The sequence below is a fragment of the Octopus bimaculoides genome, chromosome 1 (assembly GCF_001194135.2).
Source record: "Octopus bimaculoides isolate UCB-OBI-ISO-001 chromosome 1, ASM119413v2, whole genome shotgun sequence".
Classification (NCBI taxonomy): Eukaryota; Metazoa; Mollusca; class Cephalopoda; order Octopoda; family Octopodidae; genus Octopus; species Octopus bimaculoides.
Window position 1 is genome coordinate 26015014 of NC_068981.1, and position 7392 is coordinate 26022405.

A 7392-nucleotide genomic window follows, 5' to 3' on the forward strand; every position below is an offset into this window, starting at 1 on the left:
TATATATATATATATATATGGTTAGGATGTATGGTTGGATGGAAATATAGATATAAATACACGCGAAAATACTTTCACAGGCTGATTTAGAAGTCGCTGTTGTATTTATACAAATTTACTAGATTATATTTTCATTATGATTTTGTTTCCACATATTTTTGATTATATCTCAGCTATTTTGTTCTGAATACGCATTCATTCATACGTACACACACGCACAGAGGCACACATAGACACACACACACAAGCACATACACACACATATAACATCGCAGTCGCAGCGGGCATATCTACAACTTTTGAACCCACCACGCTGGACTACTGCGATATTTAATTCCTAGGGAGAATGTTATGTTTCCTACAACGTTCGAATCTCCTCATTTGCGACTCTACTGTAACTGACACTTTCGCTCACAGCTTGCCAGACATTGGAATTCAACTACTGAGTGCTGCAACGTGGGTCGAGCATAATAAATAGTGTAAATGATGCAAACGCCGTTGATAGGCGCATACGTTTATCGAAACGGTTGCAATAGAAACAAATCGTATCGGCAGTAATTCTAGAAAAGTCTCCCTTGAAGCCATCGAGACAAGGATAATGGAGTTGACAACTGATGTGGCCTGAACTTCAGAGCAACCCCGCTCCGCATTTGTCCTGCAAATACCAGAAAATATGTAAAAAGAAATAACCATCTAATCAACACATATGCTTCATGTTTCTACTATTAAAACAAAACTTATTTCCGACGCTATTATCCACTGCACTTTAGACGGCACTGAACTCAACATGTTGTGGTAAGTTTAAAATAATATATGCTTACACAATGTCTCCTAGTATTTATACATATAAAATGCTGTGAGCAAGCAGAATCGTTAGCACGCCGAAGAGTATGCTTAGCGGCATTTCTTCCGGCTTTACATTTTCGACTTGAAATGCCACCGAGATTGACTTTGCCTCTCAACCTATCGGGCTTGAAAAACTAAATACCAGTTAAGCACGGGTTGTTGCAATTGACTAGTCCTGATCCTCAAAGACCTATTGAAGAAAGTAATATCTATACATGTCAAAAAAGAACATGATGGGAGGCATGATACAGGTTTATACAAGTACATTTCCTATAATTACATACATGTTAAAATCATTTAAAACACGATTACCTTTTTCTTTCAATGTCCGTCAACTAAATCCACTCACACTAGTTGGGTTGGCCTAAGACTAAAGTAGATGACACTCGACCAAGGTGTCAAGCAGTGCGATTAAACCTAGAGCCATGAGATTGGGAAGGAAACCTCTTACCACATAGCCACACCTCACATATAATTTCCATATAAATATATGTATAGACTGTTTCACATTAGCCACAGTTCAAAGGGTGCTTTCCTCAGAGGCATGCTAAACAGATACGCACATATTAAAATGCTTACAAATTCTGTATAAAATAAAATTCCTAATATTGGCTGCTGCATTTTTACACATATATTTTTTCAATTCGGCTCCAAATTAAAAATCTAATTGCGTTCTAATAGACTTAGAAACAATTTAAAATGTATCTCGTTATAATGTCACTATACTCTCTAAATATCAAGTTCTAAACTTTTCATTATATGCTAGAAGGAGGAAAATTATTTTTGTGTTGTTGGATTAAGTAAAACTTTGAACTATGCAAATGTATATAAAAATGCACATAATATATATACATACATACATACATACATACGTGTGTACTTGTGTGTATGTATATATGCATGTGTGTATGTATATATGCATGTGTGTATGTATATATGCATGTGTGTATGTATATATGCATGTGTGTATGTATAAATATTTCTAGCTTGGAATATATTGAACGAAGGAGATAATTGATTAATCGAATTATCGAATTATATGGTACACGTGGTTGCTTATCTTCTGTTGATATTGAAAGAAAATATTTTGAATGATGGAAATATTTGACCAAGTTGGAACAAGGTAAACTTTGATTTATCGAATTATCTGGCTTGATGTGGTTCTTATACGAAACTATTTTACGTCTTTCTCTGTTTATTTTTTTCTACTCTTATGAAAACTTCAATTACTAAACACATATAAACTTTGTAAAATACCATTTTGCTTACTCACCAACTTTTCAAGCCTTTATAGAACTGGAAGAATAAAGAAATCAAAACTTTCTAATATCCTAAACTGGTAGAAGCAAAGCACGCGCGCGCACAAACACACACGCACACACACACACAAACATACATACACGCACAAACAAATAAGCAGATGAGCGCGCATACTCAAACACAAATATACAAGCATATACAAGAACATATAAGAAATATCAATATAGATATATATGCTTATTTATATTTATACATACATTACACAATTGAATTATATACATACATACATACAGAAAGATAGACAGACAAACAGACAGACAGACAGACAGATAGATATTTATCACTGGGGCAAAATGATCATTATCGAACGTGCATGAAACACCTCGGGAGAGATTACTTGTTCTAGAATATTCTGCGTTGAAATATACTCCGAATGAAAACCTGAGAATCGTTTGTATTCTTGTTTTCTACTAAATCTTGGGCCATCTGAGATGAAACGCTTCTATTTGAAAAGCGAGTGCAGTACTGTGCACATTTCACTCTCTGTAATCGATTTCAAGTACAGAAACTTCTTGGAAAATATATTATGCATAGATTCTTGAAAATATACTGTGTAAAGTCTTCAAGCCCTGCGTGCTGGGGGAACCTTCAGGCCTGTTCTACTTGAGGTATGAGTAACATATCAGACTCAGTACGCTAGCCAGTTTGGGAAGCCTGTGTTTTCACTGCACCTTGCGTAAATATCAACTAAATCTCCTTTACAGTTACAAAGTGCTTTGCTCACGAAATCTCTTTCACAGTTACAAAGTGCTTTGTTCACGAATGCAACCCATCTAGATACATGAATTGAAGCCACAATCTTACGACCATAGGTCTAAAATCCTAACCACTAACTCACACGCCTCTGATATGCTCATTGTTGTCTTGTCTTTAATCTTTATTTTGTCTGGTCAGGGTGATTCTGGGACGAAAATTACGACAAAATATTGGATTCAATTTTAACATTGATTCCTTCAGAGAAAGTTATCAATTTTTTAATTGATAAATGATAGACCATTCTATTGTATAAACCCGTAACCTCTCGCCCACACATTCGGCATTATTATAATCATTTAAATAAAATGAATATTTAATAACCTGTATATTGTGAAAAACAACGCTTGACTGCATAAGTAATTTTTTCACACGTTTATTCAAACGTCCATCGTGTATTTCTCCAATAATCCCTGCATAACACGCTTCATGAGAATTTACACAGTTACCTAAGAGAGTTTACAAACTAATCAAAAAGATCAATGATGTAAATGTACATAAAAATAGGAAAACAAGACGTGTTACAAAAATAATATGCTCCTGAGGGTTTAATATTCGCTGAAATTTTCGGAAATTACAGCATTATTACTCAACTGTTGGCTTCACACAAGTTATTGAAAAATATATTAAACTTAAAATGTAAGTGTCATGTGTTCTGAGTTGTGTTTGCACGAAGCATCGCGCGACATGAATTATTTACAGCAGAAATTCTTAAGTGATCTGTATATCTCAATAATATTACACTGTAATAATATTTATGTAATACTTTCAGACAATGTTCTCGTCGTATTTTCATACTCATTTTGGGATATTAAGTCATCTGTATTTTCTCATGTTTAATGCATAGGAACTCGTGTATTCACATTTAATATTGCGCACAATATTTGCATTAAGTACCTTTTGACTTTTAGAATTATACTTTTTATTCGCATTATTATCAAATTCCCATATCCAAAGGACTGTTTGTGTTCACATTAAATCATATTCCGTTGCTGGCGTTGCATCAACCCTCGACCAGGCACCTATCTTCATTTGCATCTTGTTTAGTTAGATGAAAAATAGTTGGAAATGAGATTGTATCTACTCGAAAGATGCGAAGAATATTTATCTTTCCTTCATCGCATATTCTTAAAGGAATATTGGAAATAATGGTCTAACAGATACCTATTTTCCGATTACTACCGGGAAAAGTGGCTCCGTAACTCAAAGAAAGTATTTCTTTCAAAATTTATAACTCACATAAGACATTGTTTATTTTGATTATCACCTACTGCTGTACTTCTCAGTGCATATTACACTTGAGTATACCTTCTAATAAGTATTTGACCTTTACATCTTTCATCCGCATTCGAGCTTGTTAAATTCAGACTTTTGAATAAATACATATTTCTTTATTCAGCGTTGGAGTATCTTCCTTCATTGTTATTTGATTTCACTTTAGAAACAATTCTTTACATTTTAAGTACATTCTTGTGTCTAAATCCAGCAAACACGTTCCGCTATATAACACTTCTCAAACATAAGTGAAAATGCACCAATTTTAACCGATATAGTAGCTTCTCATTAACATGGAAGATATGTTCGAATCTAAAAGCTTTCCCGTGCCTCACGTTTATCTTTCTTTCATCACACAATATCCTTTCTAAACTACAACGACTATTGTAATATATCAAGCTCTTCGACTGCAAGAGAATCTTTATTAAAAAAAACAGAAAAACAGATCTTTCCTATCCTGATAATTCATGAGCTTAATCTATTTTATGAAATTTTAATCGGGAATTTCAGTTGTATACCTGGCCGCTGATTTTGGACTGAGATCATTTATTGAAGTGCAACCGTTGCATCATGGTATATATATAATACATTCTTCAAATGTTTTGTCGTATATATACACCTCCACTTCCGGCAAGTTTGCTGTCATCAATTTACCGTTTTTTTTTTTTTAAATTAAAAATAGTGTTTAAATGTTAATGGTGAGATACTGCGGATATATGCTTTTGATAAAACTTTCCCCGTGGTGAACTTTCCTCTCGGTAAACTTTCTTTCACAGTGAATTCTCCTTTGTTGAATTGATGACGGGGAAATTACCTGTAATCATACACAATAGCCACTTACTCAATTTCCCGTTCATGCTGTATATTTTTCAAATATTTTAGTCAGGAGGAAAGGTACTATCCTTTATAGATTTACAGGGCCACCGAAAATTTTGGCACCAAAATAGGAATTTACACATAAAGTGGAGAACTACACCGAATTCTTGGAGCAGGTGGGACTCTGCTAATAAAAGTAAAGTTGTTAAGTGCTGGACATAAACTGGGCAATCGATTACATCAACCGCCCAAGTAAGATATAGCTAGAATTGAATTCGCAAAGAGTTTTAATTACCGTGAGGCGTCCAATCGGAGGCTGTCATAGTTACTGCAATCCACCTCCATGGATTGGTATCAATTTATTGATCCTGAAAAGATGAAAGGTAAAGTTGACATGGGCGGGCTTTGTATTCCAATATCAATGGCATTATCATATATAGCACCATTGCAAAAGTAAACAGAAATTGGTGTAATTGTATATACATAATTTGAAGTGTTATCGAAACTATCATCTATCACACATTTTTGCCACTCATTTTTTTCTATTTCTCTGTATAAACACAACCTTCTATCAGTTGGACATTACTATTCTCTTGTGTTTTCAAATACCATAGTACAACGTACATTTCGAAATGTGTACTTCTCATTTTAGAGATTGTTACAAAATAAAGTTTGTAATTGCTTCTAATTTAGATACAAGGTCAGTAGCTTTTGAGAGCGGAGAGGTATTCAACACCATCGAACTCAGTATTTGCTTGGCACTTCATTTTATTGACTATGAAAGGATGAAAGGTAATGTCGCATTTGAAAGGTTTTGAACTCAAGACGTAAAAATTCGGAAGCGATGCTGCTAACAATTTTAACAGCCCGTCGCATTTCGTTACCTTAATAATAATAATAATAATAATAATAATAATAATAATAATAATAATAATAATAATAATAATAATAATAATAATAATAATAATAATAATCATTAGAGTGGTATACAAAATATGCTATAGAGCCACCGAAGAAAACAGTCTATGATGGTATATAAAAAATGCTGTGGAGCCACTGAAGAAAACGGCCGAGAGTGATACATAAAAAAAGCCGTGGAGCTAGCGAGGAAAGCAGCCTAGGGTGGTATATAAAAATACCGTGGAGTAATAGAGGAAAATAGCCTAGGGTGGCATATATGAAAAATGCCGTGGAGCCACTGTTGAAATACACGGAGAAGGCCGACGTCATCAAAGCTGAACATTGTGTAACTAAAGAAACATTTAAACAAGAAATGAAGAAAAAAAAAAGAAAAAAACATGGAAGGAAAAAATGTACAGTCAGTTTGCAAGAGACGTGAATGCCAAGACAGATACAGAGGACCGGTGGCTATGGATGACAAGGAATGACCTGAGATAGAGACAGAAGCACTCATATGCGAAGCTGAGGAACAAGCGTAAATGACCAATTATATGAAGTACAGAATTGACAACAGTACAGATAGCCACAAATGCAGAATGTGTGATGAGGGGATTGAAACGATATGCTAGATCGTTACCGAATACACAAAATTGGCACAACGAGAATACAAACTACACCATGACAATGTGGCATGAACGATCCATTGTGAGTTCTGTGGAAAACAGGCTACAAAGAGCAAAGACGTGGTATGAAGAAACCCAGAAGGAGTCACCGAAAATAAGAACTACAAAATCCTTTGGGGTGTAATGATCAATTGCAATCACCTGGCCAGACAACGGAAACCGGACATTGTTGTGGTAAATAAAAAAGAAAGAACATGTATGATTATCGACAAGGCATGCCCCGGTGACAGCAAGATCAATGTGAAAGAAGAAGAACAAAATAAACACCTATGACGATTTTAAGTGAGAAATACGAAGGTTGTGGTCAATGAAGAGAGAGAAGACGTGATACCAATAGTAATTGGTGCCCTTGGAAATATCGGTACTCAACTACTAACATCGCTCAAAAAGATCGTTGCAAGTGTGAAGGTAGAAAACCTAAAAAAATAAAATCCGCATTGCTTGGAACTGCAAGAATTCTTCGCAGGGTTCTTGAAGCATGACCAGTTAAACATATATCACCTTAGTCTGCTGGCTATGGACAGTTGAAACTTTCCATCGTATCCAGCAAAGTAAGCTGTGAGACTTCATATAATAATAATAATAATAATAATAATAATGATAATAATAATAATAGTAATAATAATAATAATAATAATAATAATAATAATAATAATAATAATAATAATAATAATAATAATAATAATAAGCAACCATACTCTGGGATATACCAATACGCACAGATAGAGAAATTAAGGCAAATAGACCAGATATAGTCGTCAAAGATAATGAAGAAAAAAAAATGCTTTCTAATTGATGT

At 34.2% G+C, this 7392-nt stretch overlaps 1 protein-coding gene across 10 annotated transcripts in view; it reads right to left on the reverse strand.

Annotated features, from left to right (window-relative positions):
* Positions 1–7392, reverse strand: part of LOC106876180 (TWiK family of potassium channels protein 18) — a 321498-nt gene that overhangs the window by 98111 nt on the left and 215995 nt on the right. For 6 of the 10 annotated variants that reach the window (XM_014924620.2, XM_014924615.2, XM_014924617.2 and 3 more), the window contains one exon: positions 5306–5378. The exons of the other annotated variants lie outside the window; for them this stretch is intronic. The gene's annotated coding sequence lies outside the window, so the exon portion shown is untranslated. The remainder of the gene's footprint in view (positions 1–5305; positions 5379–7392) is intronic. 10 annotated transcript variants of the gene reach the window in all.